The sequence below is a fragment of the Pithys albifrons genome, chromosome 8 (assembly GCF_047495875.1).
Source record: "Pithys albifrons albifrons isolate INPA30051 chromosome 8, PitAlb_v1, whole genome shotgun sequence".
NCBI lineage: Eukaryota > Metazoa > Chordata > Aves > Passeriformes > Thamnophilidae > Pithys > Pithys albifrons.
The window spans coordinates 3,124,830-3,143,380 of record NC_092465.1 but is presented as its reverse complement, the minus strand read 5'-3'; positions in this window follow the sequence as shown (position 1 = coordinate 3,143,380).

Below are 18,551 nucleotides of genomic sequence, written 5' to 3'. Positions count from 1 at the left end.
TGTTGACTGGAGAGGGAAGGAAGCACTTCTAAGGAATTACTGGTTTCTAATAATTCTAAATAGATATTAAGAAAAATATATTACATGAAGTGACTGATGTCCTTCAACCTTCTTTTTTTTTTTTAAATCACTCATATACATTTATAAGAAAATTATCTTTGCCTCAAATTAAAAACTGAATTTAACTTATTCTATATCTTTCAATACATATTATTTATGTATTTAATGTAGAGCTGCATTTACTGTGTAGAGAAAGCATCCCCAGACCAAGCTATTTCACAGACCAAAACCATAAATATATGTGGTTTATTAATGCAAATATAATTTTAATCATTATTTATCAAGCAATATGGTGTTTAATCAGTATTCATAGCTATATATTATTTATTTAATGATAACTTGGTATGGCTTCAGTTTTCCTTATTCTTTTCTGAGCCTGGGAATTGGCCCACGTGGGATTTATAAATACAAGGCCCCAGATTTACCTACAGCAACACAATTATTTGCTGATGAAAGCCATGGGGAGACAAAACAACAACAAACTAACAAGAGCATCACATTTAATCACAATAACCATTTTGATCAGGAGAATTTATATGAAGGAAGGTATTTTATGGCTGCCAGGAGAGACTTCACCTATAAAAGACTGAGGTGCATTCATGCAGTACATTTGCTGCACCTTGCACTGCCTGAAGCGACTCCCTGTATACAAAATTTTCTTTCTCTCATTTTTTTAAACATCCTGAAAAGCAGAACACAGAAATCCTGCGTGTTCCTTCGCATGGCTACAGGGGTTAAATTGTTAATGCTTTACTTTCACTCTAGTTTTTTCTCAAACTTTCTTTTTTTCTCTCCCTGGGGATAAACAAATGGACAGCTTTCCTCTCTAGTATTCCTCCTTCCATTACCATCACAGCAGAATGCATCTGAGACTGTAATAATTCAGTGATGAAATACAAAATGTCGCAATGCCATCTCTCTTAAAGTGAACTGAGATTTTGTTATGCCATTTTAGGTGCACTAATAGCTCCTAAAGTCCCATGGAGTATCTTAATGTGAATTTAATGAGCTGATAGCATATAAATGACAGTACTGTGAGGGTGAAGGTGACATAACCTTTTTCCTTCTGTTTGATGTTTGGCTTTGAAAAAATACAGATCTTTTCCAACCGTACCACATTATCACAGAGCGCTGCATCATTCAGCGACGAGGCTACCATTGTTTTAGCATTTTACAGCCCTTCTCTGCACTCTCCATGGCATTAGAGGCACAAGCACTTTTTAGCTCACCATTAAGGTAATTAAAAATGTCCACACTTCCCCTTGCAGCTCAGTGCCAACACGTGGCACTCCGGTGCTTGTGGTGTGCAAAGCCGGTGCAAACCCATCGCTTGGGTAGGATGGAACCAGGAAAATCCTGGATGAACCACATGGAAAAACCATCCATCTTTACTTCCTAGGCATCTTCTCCTACCAAGGATATCACTAAGAGGTCCACTCATCATTGCTGACTCCCAAACTCCGTGTGTGTCATTACCGGAGCGTTGTCATTTATAACGAGTTGCCTCCCCTCGCCCGACGATGTCACAGCCCATTGTGCACCCCAAGCCCAGCCACCTTTGGCGTGGTAATGAGCTGTAATCCCATCAGCAGTGGCTTGGATCAGCACTGCCACTGCCTGCACAGGGGAGGGAGGGAGGGAGGGAGGGACTGCTGGGGAAAGATAAATATATTGGCAATCAGATGTATAGAAAACAGAACTGGCAGATTAAGGAGGTAACGGAATGTATGAGGTTATTAAAGCTTGCCAGAGGGTAGCAGTGTAGCTTTTACATTGCAGTTTGAAATATTGTCCTTAGAACCTTTAATTCAAGCTTAAGAAATGACATTTCAGTGCTTTTTTTGCTCCTCTAACTAAACATATGTCAGCCAATGATCTGATCAATTCTATGTTAAGTATTGTGCAACTCCGAAAAATTAAGAACTTTAACTTCTCTTTCCCCACATAAGATAATCATATTCCTCCACAACATTTTATAGATCCAGAAATCACAGAAACATAGAATAGCCTGAGTTGAAAGGGACCCACAGGGATCATCCAGTCCAAATTCTGGCCCTGCACAGACACCCCAACAATTCCACCCTGTCCCTGAGAACGTTGTCCACATACTCCTTAAGCTCTGGCAGCCTTGGGGCCGTGCCCACTGCCCTGGAGAGCCTGGTCAGTGCCCACCACCCTCTGGGGGAAGAACCTTCTCCTGAGATCCAACCCAACCCTGCCCTGACACAGCTCCAGCCATTCCCTGGGTGCTGTCCCTGCCATGACACAGCTCCAGCCATTCCTTGGGTCCTGTCCCTGGTCCCCACAGAGCTGAGATCAGTGCCTGCCCCTCCAGAGGAAGTTCTACCTGCAATGAGGTCTCCCCTCAGTCTCCTCTTCTCCAGACTGAGCAAACCAAGTGGCCTCAGCCCTTTCCTATATGGCTTCCCCTCTAGACCTTTCACCAAATTCATATCCCTCCTTTTACTACATATTAATTATTTAAAACTTTATCCTGAGCCAGGCTTCTTTTGTTTTAAGCTCATTAGCTGAATTTAGGTCAATCAAAGATTTATTAACATCGGTTTGTTTGTTAACTTTAAAACATTTGTAGGCCAGATTAGGAATAATTTCATAGACAGCATATTTTCTATCTTTTCTTACAGTTCCAATACTTTTCCATGCAGTACATAAGACTAAGTGAATAAAATTTATAAAAGTTGTTTCTTCTACCAGTCAAAATGACAACATTTGTTCTTCTGAGAAAGACGTACCTTGGGCTGCGTTTGACAAAGGGGAAGGAAAGAAAGAAATCAAAAATAAGCAGCTTACATGTTTCAAAAAGTTGGAATTTTGGCAACGTGTGAAATTTGTTTAGAACAACCTTTTGGTTGCCAGGTGACAAGGCAAAACATATCACATATGCTTAATAACCAACTTGTACATATTTTGTCTTTCCAAGGTTTCTAGGGCTGGTCAGGCACAATGATGCATTACAGCTGAAGGAGCTTCCAGCAGGGACAAATGTTTGCCTCCTTCCAAAAGAATTTTCCTAATCCTTAAGAAAAACAACTCAATATTTCTCGTTGTTGAATGACTGAGTCAGGATGAATTCTGCTGGAAACCCAACGTTTCATGAGTTGTAGCACAGCTCTCGCGTTCGCTGGGGACTCGCAGGAGCAGCGCTGGCGGCACGTGGTGTTTGTCAGCGTTTCATGGCACAGCACAAGCAGCAGTGCTGCTGAACACACACACTCCTCACAACAGTCTGACATCTCAGCCCTGTTCTACTGGCAGGCAGCAACAGCAGCAGCGTTGAAACATATGGATGGCTGAGGATCAACGATGAGAATGTGTTCAAACTACTGTCGTAGCCGGAGCACCTTCGGATTGCTGAGGTTTCCATCTCATCCTTTCATTCCACTGATGCACTTTGCCATTTCAGAGCAACTGAATAATTAGTTAAGGTTGTAGAGGAAGTCAGAGCAGAAAATAACCCCAACCATCCTGCCCTCAGACCCCCACGAAATCCAAAGGTCCATCCTGAACCTCAGCTCTCGCTGAGAACATTTACGTGTATCCCTTGGCCTGTAGTTGGAGTTGATGGACTTTACACATGTGAAATTAATTGTGGTGATAATTCTGAAACAAGTACCTTTTCTTGGAATCCCAGGGAACAACTCCTCTAATAAATCATGGTGCTGCTCATGTTATGATGATCATTAGTAATCAAATGCATCTGTACACTCGGCCTGTTTGTTCACTTGAACTCAAAGTACTAAAAGGGAAAGAAGAGTTTGGTGACCACGTGCCCTTGTCCAACATGGACACAGAGAGACCCTGATTGTTCTCTTCCAACCACCCCCTTCCACCTGCAATTTTTAACTGTTTCTGCCACTATGCAAACTTTCATCCCAGTCCCAATCTCTCTTTAAAAAGTTCATACCTTCATAGTCCAAATATTCTGTGTTTTTTTTAATTTTACATTCCTTTTTTTTACATTCCAATTTTCAGTGTCCCTCAAAGGAAAATTCAGCATGACTCATGAGATGAAGGAGTTGTATCTCTAATTACACTTGTCAGTAGAAAGCCAGAAATCAGTTCTCAAATAGCACCACATATTGATTTAGAACAACGAGCCATCATTTTGTTGTTCCACTGTGGCATGGGAGGGGTTGCCCTCATGTCCTCTGTGCCCCCAGTTGATCACTGAATTTTATACAGGTGGATTTGGTACCAAAACTTTTCCTTCACACCACCCCTTTCCTGCATCCTACTGTACCTATTCCTGCCTACCCTGGGGAAAAAAAAAAGCCCAAGCACACACAGCAAGTTCAATGCTAAAGAACTTTCCTGTCCTTTGGAGAGTCCAACTTCTTGGATTAGATATCCACTAGGAACACTTGTGCCTGCAAATTCCAGTTTGCTCTCCCTGCCAGTAAACCACACACATTAGCAAACCAATTTCCTAGAATCCTCATCAAAAGATGACAACAAAGGGCTCTAGTGATGGCCAAATCAAATTTATTTAAGAGGGAGCAAGAGACCCATAGGCACAAAGCCTCTCTGCATGACTGTCCAGATGTGCCACACCTCCACCTGCAGCCATTAATACTCACTGGCTCTGCAAAGCCTGAAATAATCAGATTTTATTTATTTCTTATGTCCTTTTTCAGTGTGGATTATACCCCTTTGCAGTACAAGGCATGCATTTGCCCAGTGCAAACTTACACTGTGAGATATGATCCCAGATGAGGTATTGCCTCAAAGAGAAAATGAAAAATATTCCATGCATTTTAAGCATGAATCCAAGATCATAAGTTACACAACTGCCTAATACATTTCTGCTATTCTCTGGCAGGAAAGGAAAACAAAACTGGCAGCTGTAGCAATGGTATGATGGTAATTACTGAGAGAAATAATTATACAAAAACCTGTTCAAATTATGTACAGGATGGGACTACTCAAAGCAAGAAGAATTTAAAGTGATAGTTAATACTTCAGGAAGCTTCACTGCAAGAGACCAGGCAGCAAATTCAGAAAATAAATGCATTTACTGAAATCTTTCTACTCTCTCCAGTTTGTAAAAGGGAACAAAACCCAACAGTTCTCACTTGGTGGGGTCCAGCTGAGGGATTTCGGAGCAGGCTGGTTTTCCCTGGAGGTTCCCAAGAACATCAAGGTATCGCTCCACAAAGGACAGAAGGAAGCTCTAATGCAAATTTCTTCTAAGCAGACTGTAATAATCCTTTGTGTTCACTCAGTAACATCAGTCCTGCCTTGACTGCAGAAAATTAAGCCACCACATTAGAGGTGAGAAGCAGAGTAAGATGTGACAAAGCCAGGGAGCCCCTTGGTGCTGAGGCCCAGCCTGAATGGCCACCTGCACCTCTAAGGTCATTTCTTGTCATTTCCTGTACCCAAAGCTAAAACTTCTTGTTCAGGAGGTTTTCAGCTGTGGTTCTGAAGGCTGCAGCTGCCCTCATCCCATCTCCTACATCACAGATGGAACATGCAGTCACTGAAATTATCACCCTTGAAAAGTCAAGGAAGACCCACCACATCTTCCCTTCTTTGCTGACTCTCCTTCTGCCTTTGCCACACTGGACTCAAGCTCCTCGTTCTTCCCTTTGTTACAGATCTCACTTCTCAAACACCTCTCCCTTCTTCCAAAATTTCTGTTTGTGTCATGACCCCTCTCTCCTTCCACCCAGTTTTTAAACCTCGGTCCTCTCTTCCAACAACTGAACACCCTGGCCAAAGCCCTTCTAAAGAGAACAGGCTTTTCATTATGTGTCAAAAAACGTACAAAGATCCTTAATTTATCTCTATCAGCTCCAAACCTTTACCTGATTCTTCCTTTTGGCCTGTTACATCACCTTGCTCTGTCACTTCCCACATTATCACATCTAATTTGGACTTGGTGTGACTCAGCTGAGGATTACAAGACAATAAAATATTATCCAGGTTTATCTTAAAAGTTCCTCCTTTGCCCAGAGCACTCAGACAGGCAAAACATCACATGCACCATCCTCTGTTAATAACAACTTCACAAAAAGCAGCTCTGACAAAGCTTTACCTTCCAACACAACACCATCCACCAAAGTTTTCCATGCATATGACAAAGGGCTTCAAGAAACTTTAGACATCCTGGATTTTCCAGGAAAAGTTCGTCACAAAGAGAGGAAAAATTCCAAGGGAAAAAAAGAATATTTTTATTTAAATTTTTTTTTCAAATTTTTTTTTCCCACATTCTCTTAGGGCTCCAAAACACAAAATGAAATCTCTGGCCCTTAAGTTACTGATGCCATGAATGAATCAGTGTATTGAACATTTTCCATCAACTTTCTGGTGATTTACTCCTGTAAAACATATGGCAGGTTATTGTTTTCTTCACTTCTCAGTCATCAAATGTAAAATATATCTGGCCAGTGTTTGTCTTTCATTTGTAAAGGTGCACAAAATAGAAAGGGTGTGCTCAAAGGCCATGAACTACTGCAGAGAGGGTTAGTCCTTCAGCTCCAACCAAATAGATCATAGAATCATGGAATGGATTGGGTTGGAAAAGCCCTCTGAGATCATCAAGTCCAACCCTTGGGCCAACTCCAGTCCCTTTACCAGGTCATGGCACTCAGCGCCACGGCCAAGCTCAGCTGAAAAACCTCCAGGGATGGGGAACCCACCCCCTCTCTGGGCAGCCCATTCCAATCCCTGAGCTCTCTCTCTTGTCAGATGTTACTACTTGCATTTGACCTCCTTCTCATGGACCATTTCATTGTGTACTTTGAATTTTAGAACCTGTATCATGTTCACAGTTGTGGACACCGCACAAAACTCACTCCCTAAAGCTGTCAGTGGAAATGCAGCAAGAAAGATGACAAAGGCTGCAGGAAACAAATAAAAATGGCAAAAGACAGAAAAAGACTGTTCTGCTGACAAGAAAATTACAGACAGTGCAACTTGTGCCACTTGCCATATCAAAATTTGTTTTTTCTGAAAAGAAAAAACTGTTAATATTCTTTAGCAAGGTGGTTCTAAAGTCCAGCCCAGGTCGGGAGACATGAGAAATGTTTTGTGCAGAGGGAAGAGCAGTGAGAGGTTCACAGGACTTACAGTTAATTCTACCATTTCTTTCAGCATTCAGATATTGTATTTATTTCTTCAATGCACATAATCAGCTCGCTGTGTTCTTTCTAATTAAATCAACTTCCACTAGACAGTCCTTCAGTGTTGCAGCATTCTGGGACACAAAGACAGTGCCATAAAACCAAAAGCCCACTGTGGACTCAGAAGGTTAATTGCCCAAAATTTAAATTAAGTTGGTACTTGAAGAAAATTTCCTAATGTACATATTTTAAATTTTAGGTTTTAGATGTTCCCCAGTGTTCTTGTCTTTAATGGCTTTGCCCTCGAAGCACCTCTATAAGACAGTGAGGTGATATTGCCCCTAATTTTAGGATATTCCACATCTTTCTCAAGGATCTGACCCCCAGAACTACCTGTCCTTAGTGCAAAAGAATCCTCACTGGAAAAGCTACAGCAGATCCTTTTTAATGGGGAAAATCAGGGAAAGTATTTGTATTATTGCAGAATAAAATGCAAATCAACCCCCTGCATGGCAAGAAGGGCAAAATGGGGAAAAAAAAGCAGCCCCTTGGGGGTTACACTGAGGTTTCCAGGAGCAGGAATAAGGTACTGAGCTCCACACACATTTCTGAATCTTGCCAAAAAGGAAGAAGTCTAGAAAGGATCCAGACATGTTGGCTTTTCCTACTTCAGCCACTTTGTAAGGAAATTGCTGAGATTTTCAGGACCGGAAGAAAAAGTAACTATTTTTATTTCCCTTTCATTGAAAAAAAAAAAAGTGAGTTACACATTAGGAAAGAGAAATCTCTCATTCCAAGAAGTCAAGTCATTAATTTCTACGTCCCAAGCCAAGAGCTCTCACGTGGTGGGTTACAAGGTCACTGCTGGAGCCACTGGTGGTGTTGCTATTTCCCATCCCCTTTGCTGGGGTTAACACCTTCTGCAAAGCACAATCAACCTTTAGGGCACAATATAAAACTTTACTAGTGCTCATAATTAGTGCCAACAGTGGTAGTCTCTGTGATGTCTACGAGGCCCTTAGTCAGGGTCCATAAATTCCATTTCACTTGGGTCAGCCATCTATCAGGTGATAACTACTGCTCCCTGCTCCCCCCTGGACTGGCTGCAGCATCAGCCATGGAATGCTTTGGGTTGCAAGGGACCTTAAAGCCTTTGTTCCACCCCCTGCCATGGGCAGGGACACCTCCCACCAGCCCAGGTTGCTCCAACCTGGCCTTGGACACTCCCAGGGATGGATCCAGGAGCAGCCGCAGCTTCTCTGCCCAACCTGTGCCAGGGCCTGCCCACCCTCCCAGCCAGCAATTCCTTCCTAAAGACTAAAAGAATGAAGCTGTAATGGCCATTGAGCACTGCTGATTCCTCCAGAATATCACAATAGGTGTGTTTGTCGGGATATTTGTCAGGCTTTGGCTCACTATCAGGGCACACCCTTTGCATGGACACTGCAGGAACATTTTATTATCACATTCTGAAATGCATATAGAGTTGTGTTGCTTAGATAAACTTTTCCCAAAAAACCCAAACCCCACCAGCATAGCAGTGACTGGGATTTACAGCTTATGCTTCCAAGCACCTTTACTGCACAGAAACTGTTTATTAGCCCAAGTTTTCCCTTTGTATGTTGTGTTTACTTGTTTCCCAGCAGGGTCCGCTGATGTTAATGGACTCACAGCAGTGCATTCTACTTCTGTTATTACAGGTCTAATTCAGTCATTAACATTTCATTAATGGACTGGCCTCCTAGCTGTTTGCATGGCTCTCTAGATATTGATGAGCTTTCTAGGATAGAAAACTGGTATTTAAGGCAGACTCTTAAAGGTTTATTAAGATGCTTGTGAACCTTCATCTCATTCTGTCATTTATTTTAGCAGATAAAAGCCAGATCTTTGAAGGACTTTGCATTGCAAAAGTTTGTCAGCACCTGAACAGAACATTAATTCCATGCAAATGCCCTAAGGAGAGGAAAGAAAAGATTCCAGAGTTACATCACCTGGATACAAATCTTGAGTTCCTGCCTTAAAAGCAGAGTGGCTCAGCCAAGTCCACCGTGCTCTGCCTTGGAGGAATCGCATTTCAGTGGGACACAAATCGATCCCTTTTTCCAAGGGGGTTCTGCAGCTCCACTGGTTCACAATTTCACACTCTGAACTGGAATATTAATCCTTCCCACAACACTGGGAACAGCCTGGGAGGAGTGGAATTAGTGGAATTAGTCAAACTAAGGGTGGTGTTTTGGGGACCTTGGGCATTATCACCAAAGAACAAGATTTATCACAATTTTTAGACTTGTTCCTCAACACTGTGGTGGAGTCTGATTGTAAAACCACACAGGTAACATCTGTACCCCTTAGGAAATTCCTTCATGAGGTGCTTCCTTTTCCCACATCTCTGCTCTTTCCCAGCTAAAAGGAACGTGTGTTTGCAGGAGCCACAGAGAACTGAGATACCCAGAGTCGTATCACGGGAGTGCCTAATGCAAGTACTTTGTGGAAATTACTAATTTGATGCCATAATTGCGCTTGTAATATAAAATTATTAAGCACTGTCATATTGCACAGTAAATGGAACTCATATTGATGTAATAAAATGTATTTCAATTCCATTACAATAACTTCACCCTATTCTTTAATGGTACCCACAGTTAACAAAAAATAAGCTACAGCCAAGAAAAACACAGTTGAAGAGTACCCTGTACTGCAATATCAGGTCACAAAAGATATCATTTGTGAGCTTCTTGATGTGCTATTTTACATTTATGAACACCTGCAACTTATATTTGTTTTCCTTACAGAATGAGATGTTAAAAAGTAGAGGATTAGAGGCCAGTAAACAAAATCCCCGGCGTAATTTCCCTCCATAAATTCAGCATTATACCTGCCTTTGACTTCTGCTTTATAAATTGAGCTGTAAATATTATTGATCCTAAATTCATATTTTTTTAAGGATCTTCCTGGCTCAGTCAGTCAGGTCTATGCCAGGATGGCATGAAAATAGATCTGCTATTATGAAACCTGAAGCTTATTATCTTGATAAATGTTCGAGAAATCAGAGGGCAGGGGTTGCAAAGAGAAAGGAGGGACGTTGTATTTTAATACTAATAAGTTCAAGTGTTTTTCCCCTTGATAGAACTGTCACAGCCCAGAATGTATGAATTACTTATTTAACTGAGGAAAGAGAATGAAAAAGGAAATAAGAAAAAAAAAAAAATAAAATATGCCAAATCCTCATCTCAACATTTTTTCTTTGGTCTGCCAGGGTAAATAAAATGAAGAAACAAACCACAACTGGAGGGGAGGGGGGAAAACAACCCAGTCAGCTAAAATGTCATGACTTGCTTCTCTGCAGGTGTCAACTTGACTTCACTGAAATGGCACACAACTTTGATTTTCTCATCAGGAAAAAATGTCTATTCCCTCCACCAGACCTGACAGATAAGAACACACTCTGTGTAACATCCCATATTTTGATATTGTGTCTAACCATTCTTGAGCCACATGCTAAACATATTTTGTGTGCTTTGCCTCCAATTGTTGCCATGAATTATTAAATTGAGCTGTTATTTTTTCATTAAACTGACAGCCTTAATAATTTAAGCACAGGTCTTTAAGAGACTTACTGTATATGGATGATCTTCACGGGAAGAAAGAGAACCTCTCAATTATTTTATAACTCTCTTTATTTTTTTTTTTTAGGGGGGGGTGGTTAATGCATTGCATGACTCCTCATGCAGGACTGGATGTTTCTATTATTTAGAACACCAGACAACATTTCTCTCCTTTGGATTTGTCATTGAGAATTTAGCTTGGATAATCCTGCAGCATTTCCAGTCTTGGGAAACTCTTACTTCCTGAGTGGACCTCATGGGTACAGCTTCAATTTACTCCAGGAAATGAGGGAAGAAATAACCTTCAAAGCTGTTAGATGTGTGTGCAGCAGTTTCTAACGAGCCACTGGTCCATTTGGTTGGCAACCTCCTTGCACCTGAGCAATATCTGGTGCTCCAAAGGAAAACCAAAAGCTAAAAGTGTGAAAGAGTTAGAGAAGGTACATCCTGACTTCGAGAAAAGCCTCAACTTTCTTCTCAACTAATTTGAACAGAAAAATGTACTTGTCCTATGGTGACAAAAAAGTTTTCAGAAAGTCCGTCAGTAAATCATTCCATTGGAGGCTTTACCAAGTCCTTCAATCTTTTGAACCCTACTCAATTATGCTGCAAAACAGCAAAATAAAAACTCTTTGAAAATACCTCCCCAACACCCAGAACAAACTCTCAGCTTCCCCAGCTGTGGTGCAAACAGAGATGCTAAAAATCAGAACTTCTGGGAGTCAGTCGATGTTTATGATCCACAGTAACGTGTCACTCGAGTAACACCAATGCTCATTTTACACAGTGCAACACCAACAAAGACTACAAATATTCACTTCAAACATCACATAAAGTATGAATAATCTCCATTGCCACAATTTTTTTTTAAAAATGCATCATATTTCTTTCCCACATATGTCCTCGTAGCCTCATAAAACAAACTGTGCTAAGATTATGGGGCTGTGAGTATTTATCACAAAGTGTTGGCTACTGCTGAAAGTAAGAAAATAGATTTTGACATTGGAGAATTGTTTTCCTCCTCTCCTGTGCCTTTGGATATGAAGGCAGAGCTACTGGGCTGTTTAACCTGGCCCAGGTCCAGGGCTTCGTACCATGGCGAGAGATGCCAAGAACAGAGATGCCACATGGACCAGGAGTTATCTTGGACAAACTCACAGTGATCACAGGGCAATTTGTACTTGAACTGATAGAAGGAACAGCCTCAGTTCATTTTCTTGTCTGGTCAGGAGTGATTTTTGTTTGGGCAGTGAAATTTTGTTCTTATTAAGCAGATGCTTGAGAGGCTGTGACTGTTTCGCTACACAACCTCTGACAACCCTTCCATCCCATGGCCACTGGAGTGCCTGGCCCTGCCTTCCCTGGGCTCATCTTTCAGTCCATTAGAGGGTCACAAATTGCAGTGAACACCCATTAAATATGATTTTTTTTCCTCGTACAGACAAACCCTTAAGTGTGGAAATCTAAGCCCATATGAGAAAGGAACACTCTTCATCCAGGTTGCACTTTATCACTGGCTAAAATCATCCAGGTGGGAAAGTATGTGTGACTTCTGTCCTTCACTGTAAAACAGCTCTTCAGTTTATTGACTTACAAAGAGGTGGATGACATAAAATGCATATGAATAAAGTGATGAAAGAGCTCTGACCAAAGAAAACCTGTATAGAATATCACGTGATTGTGTTTTTATTTATAACATGGAAAAAACCCCCAAGTTTTCCTTCCAAGATAAAATTCCTCCCCACTTCTGGAAATACCCAGAGTCACAGTCCCTACTGCTCTGGTTGGGAGAAGACAAAAAAGACTTTTGGAGGGTCCCCTGCATGTCTCAGTAGCCGTGAAAAATCAGATTTCCATCATTGAACACCTGCTACCAGGTATTTTGGAGTGCATAGAACATGTTATCCTTTAATCCCATCCCTGATCACTTCTTGCTGCCTCCTGGTGATTCCTGCTTCACATCACAAGCCCAAGCACCCCAGACACTCTGGCTAAGCAGTTATTTCATGGTTTTTTGCCTCACATGAATCCAAACATTTCCAGATTCGTTTTCCCTCGGAAGTTGAGGGTCCATGTTGATGGACTGTCAAACTCCTTTATTTAAATGCTATAAACTGCTGAGTAAATAAAGTTAAATTTCTTATTTGTGTTCCCATTTGGAAATTCTCTCCTACATGTACAAAAGTTACAGTGCAGGTTGCACAAGGAGCACTCTGTATTTATTAGAAGTCAATGATTTCACTCTGCAATGACTTGTCAACATTTTCAAAGTTCTGCAGACTTACTGGATATCAAAATTATTCACTGAAACCAGGTAAGATCCTGAAATTGCAATCAATTATCACAGGGGAATAAGTTCTACTCACTGGTTTTATTATTCTATGTCTGTTGTTTAATTGTAGGTGCTTTGAAAACTCTTTCTGGTGATCAAAGCAATGCAAGACTCAGTAAAGGGAAATATTTCTCCAAATTAAGTGTTTGTGCTATTTAGACACCACACTTGGATATATTTGAGCTTGGAAAAGATCTCTCGGTAAAGACAAGACACACAATGGCTGTGGGAGGTGGGAATTAAAGGAAGGAGTTCTCCCTGGAGTGATTGAAAAGTAACTTATCAACAGTTCTCCATGAAGTCTCCAAGAAGAATAAAGACTCCAGCAAAGGAGGGATTTTCATGACATTGTAGAACTTGAGAAACATTCAGATAAAACAGGAAGAAAGAGATTAAAATGTAGGATATGCTATTTATGCTCATTACTATCATCTGGTACCTTGCCAACAACCCAGCCCCAATCATATCACAAGCAAATCATTAAAAATCATTTGATAATAGTACAAAGAATTTGTATCTCACCTGCAGTATCCATTCATTTTGTCTTCTGAAAGAGTTTTCATTTCAATAGCATTTTGATAGAAATATTTAATTTGTTTCTAGTAGGCTATGCAACCTTTTCCTGAGCTGGAGACATTGAAACAGGGACATCCTTTAAGCAAATACTCCTTTATTCTCTGACACACCCTTGATGAAAATGGGCTTTAAAAGGCTGGCTCGAGGCTCTCCCTTTTCCTGCCACTTGAGGGTTTCAGTAGATGACAGGATGGGGCACACCTGTCACACCAGATGAACATGGGCTGCTCAGCCCCCTCATCTCCTTGCCCACTGGAAGATGATTCTTCCACAACACAAAAATATAAGTTTAAACAAAAATGGCTTGTAAGGAGGTTATTTGCCAAGCAGTGTGATGAAAAAACTGGTTTCTGCAACAAGGTGTAGCTGTAAAATAAACAGGTGCTTCGTGATGCTGCAGGTGCTGAGGGTTCCCACAGTCCATGCTGTAATTACTGCTCAGATCTTCCAGCTCTCACACTCCAGAAAAATCATTTTCATCTGTGCAAAGTGAACACAAACATAAGTGCCCTGGCTTAGTATGATCCTGGAAAGCTTTGGATGAGTGGGAAACATGGGAAAGATGTTAGCATGTAGAAGAATGGACTCATGAGGGAAATGTACAGCAGCACATCAGAATTGTCCATTTCTATTGTTATAAAAGTTATTTCAGTAAGAAGAAAAACAATCAGAGGAAAACTAAAGAAGGGTGGTAACATTTAATTGATGATTGTATACAATATTCTTGACATTATAGAATGAAAAAGCAACTAAACCAGGAGGGAATTACTGGTTGGTTTCGTGTGTTGTAGCTGTTACACTGTTGAATGTTTTCCCTTGTGAAATCGGTTGAAACTCCAGCTCTTGGAGAGACATAAAAAAGGAGATGGAAAAAGACACTGGAAGTATAAAATGAGCATTAGAAGGCAGCAGAGCAGACAACTCTCCAGGCTGCACCACCTTGTTTTCCAGCCACACATTCCGCTGGTTTTGGTTTCTGAGCCTGCACTGCGGATGTTCCCCTGGCCGTGCCTGCACTGGGAACCCCAGTCCCATTCAGAGAACCATAGAATTGAATCACAGAAAGGATTGGGTTGGAAAAGACCTCCAAGATCAGCAAGTCCAACTCTTGGGCCAACTCCAGTCCCTTTACCAGATCATGGCACTCAGTACCACGGCCAATCTGTGTTTAAAAATCTCCAGGGATGGGGAATCCACCCCCTCTCTGGGCAGCCCATTCCAATCCCTGAGCACTCTCTTTGCAAAGCTTTTCCTGATCTCCAACTTCAATTTCCCCTGGCAGAGCTTGAGCCCATCGTGCCCCCTTGTCCTATTGCTGAGTGCCTGGGAGAAGAGACCAACCCCCACCTGGCCAGAACTTCCCTTCAGGCAGTTCCAGACAGTGCTGAGGTCACCTCTGAGCCTCCTCTTCTCCAGGCTGAACACCCCCAGCTCCCTCAGCCTCTCCCCACAGCACTTGTGCTCCAGTCCCTTCTCCAGCCTCGTTGCTCTTCTCTGGCCCCGCTCCAGCCCCTCAAGCTCTTTCCTCAACTGAGGGGCCCAGAACTGAACACAACACTCAAGGTGTGGCCTCCCCAAGGCAGAGTCCAGGGGAAGGGTCACTGCCCTGGGCCTGCTGGCCACGCTAGTTTGGATCCAGGCCAGGATCCCATTGGCCTTCTTGGCCACCTGGGCACACTGGTGGCTCCTGTTGAGCTTCCTGTCCCTCAGTCCCCCCAGGTCCCTCTGCCTGGCTGCTCTCCAGCCACTCTGTGCCCAGCCTGGAGCGCTGCAGGGGTTGGGGTGGCCAAAGGGCAGGACCTGCACTTGGCCTTGTTAAAACTCATCCCATTGGAATTCTTGCCTGGAAGGACATGGGACCCCCTTAGGAAAGTGCTGTAGAGGGAACCCCACCAGCTCTGGGTGTGTGAGCTCCAGGACTGGCGTGAGGAGCAGAGAGCAGCGAGAAAACGCAGCTGCTCCAGGCACTGCACAGCTTTGCAGCCCCCAACACTCGGAGGCCTCCAGAAAGACGCTCTGGGAGGTTGCAGAGCTCTGTGCAGGTGGAGAGGGACCTCTTTGAGCATTTTAAAGCCTTTCTCAGCCTCGGGGCTGTGTATTAGCAGAGGTTTCACTCACTAGCACGTCACCTCCTGTGCTTTGCACGGAGCCGCCTTGCAGGTTCACCTACCCCGGCTTCAAGGTTCAAGGCAAAGGCACAAGAGGTTCCCAAAGCCTTGGGAAATGGGCTCACTTTTGAAAAGCTTCTCTGTGTTGTTTTAATGAAAATTCGCTGTGGTTCTAATGGAAATAAAATGCCTTAAACAGAAATATAGAAAGGGGTGGAGGGGGGAACCCATTAAGTGTGAAGTTTGAAACAAAAGAGCTCAGCACACAAGTTGAAATGCCAGAGAATTCTCTCACCCTCTGATTGCCAGGAAGAGTTAAAATTCAGGGCTCCTGTCTGGAAAAAGTATTACAGGAATATATCCTGAACTTTGCACAGCTCATTTTTTGTTACGAATTAGATCCATCATAAGATTTATTGAGATGCCTCATGTTTAATAAAATCCTCATAACAGTTTGTGATATTTCACAGGATAAATAACAGGATTGTTAACCGTGTTTGTGTAGCAGGTCTCGGGATAATAAATGGTTCGTTCAAGAATGAACTGACAACAAGTTATTTCAGGTTATAAAAATAAGGGAGATAAGAGTCAAAATAACCAAACTCAAAGGCTCAGACATTCAGACAACATTTGAGTCCATAACCACATTGCCCCAATAAAGGCATCCTTTAAATTATGAAGCCATTTAAATAAGAGGGTGGAAATTTCCACATAAAGAATTTTCCAAGCCAGATCCACAACAGGACAGTGGAGACAACTGTTCTTTTACTTCTGACACAGCCCAAGACATCTCAATCTTCTCATGTTATTCAAATCTAATAAAAGATTAATATCCTTTTAGAATAAAATAATACAAAATTATCTGAAGGCAAACACATAAAAATTATTCATCCTGTCTATGCCCCTCAAAGAACACACGAAGAGAGAAAGTTCAACACATTTTAAAAAATACATTCTTTAGAAAATAAGAAGAAGTGAAGACTCTCAGAGTATATTTGACTTCTAAATAAATTGCTTTCTTTTTTGGAATTGCTGAGGAGGCAGCCACTCTCAGGGAGGTCAATGAGACTTACTGATTGCACAGTGTTGTGGCAAATCAGGCTCCTTCTTTGGGAACTAAATCTGGATGTTAAGAGCGTTCAAGGAAGTCACACTTTTGAGCAGTTTGGAGCTGGCCTACATTTTGGAAGAAAAGTTGGAGACTGAGCAATAACTTTTGGAAAGAAACAAATATTTGTGATGCCCTTCACAGCAATTAAAGGCAATTCAGAGGATTTCATTTTGTACTCAAGATTTCATTTTATAATCCACTCAACTTATTTAAGGTGCAGCCAAATTCTTGTCAGCTTTGGCTCTGGGGTATCTACAGGACAAGGGGTGGGTCCCCAGGATGGTATTTGCCCCAGGAGTGTTTGATTCCCAGCTGTATGTCAGGATAAAATATGATGGAGATGAAACAACTCGAAGAGGAGGCACAAAAAAAGGGGTTGAAAAGAACCACTTTCTGTGAATTAGTGTCATTGTTCCCATTTCAAGAACACTCTCCAAAAATTCTCATCTATTTTGTCAGGGCCAGTTTACAGCCAAAATTTACCTGAGTCTCAGCAGAAATCTGAGCTATTGCTTAATTCTTTGATGTTCACTACAATAAAATTATTAAATAATGACAACTTCCCACCCAAAAAAAAAAAAAAAGAGAGAGAGAGAAAATAAATCCCCACATATCTGGCCATTTTAAACTGAAACAACTGCTATTGCTATCAGTTCAAGTAATCACTTTCCCAGCTGACAGATGCAAAGCTCTCCCTTCAGATAATGACTTTCCCAGCTGATGAGAGTCAGGGAACAGGAAGTGTATGTGGGGATAAGTGTTTGGGAATTAGAGGACAGCCAAAGTTTGTGGCTACCTGTATTATCTGAGGAGGTTGCTTTACTTCTACTGGCACATTTTTACTTGAAATCAGCATAAATGAGCATGTAAAAATATGTTTAATCCAGCAGGATATTTTCTTACAGTATTAGGCAATTTTAAAAGGTTTTTTGGGGTATTTTTTTCTTTTCTGCTGGAGATTAAAATCATTCCATGAGGCAGGAGCTGCAGTTTTAACCAGTGCTTTCATAGGGCAAGGAAAAATGGTAAATTCTGTATTGTTTCTGTCTCTGCTCAAGCCAAACCTGTTCCCCTGATTTTCAGCAGATGCCCCCTGGTTAAAAAAATATAATAAAGATCTTTTTAGAAACAAGGCCCAAGTAGAGAACTGAAAAACTGAATTATGTTCATGAAATTCACTGTCCTTTGGAATATTAAGGAATATTTTTCAAGACTTAGCCAACACCAGGGGGATTTTTTTGGCAATCTAATTTCTCAGTGCTGTTGGATGTGACTCAAAAGATAAAAATAATTCCTAATTTATACCTCTGGCCACGTGGAGTTACCTTTCCAAAAGGGAGGATTTTACTCCCCTGGACCTGCCATGTCTTTGTCCATGCAGGAAAAACCAGCCTATTTAATCCTGTGCAGAGTAAGAAAGGAGAGGCCAAATGTTACCTCTCCTGGAGCTGTCAGGAGAGTAAAAGGAGAGTAAAGCTGAAAATCTGATGGCAGTTTCGTGATCCAGCTTTTTCCTGCAGCCCAACATGTCAAACCAAGCTGCCCTAACAGAGCAGAACCTCCATTCTGCATTAAAGCAACTCTGCTGGGCTGATCATCATAAAATGTTATAACCCACCATCAAACTTTAGTATTTCCCAGGAAAGGAAAGGTTGAGGAACTTGGGCTGCAAGT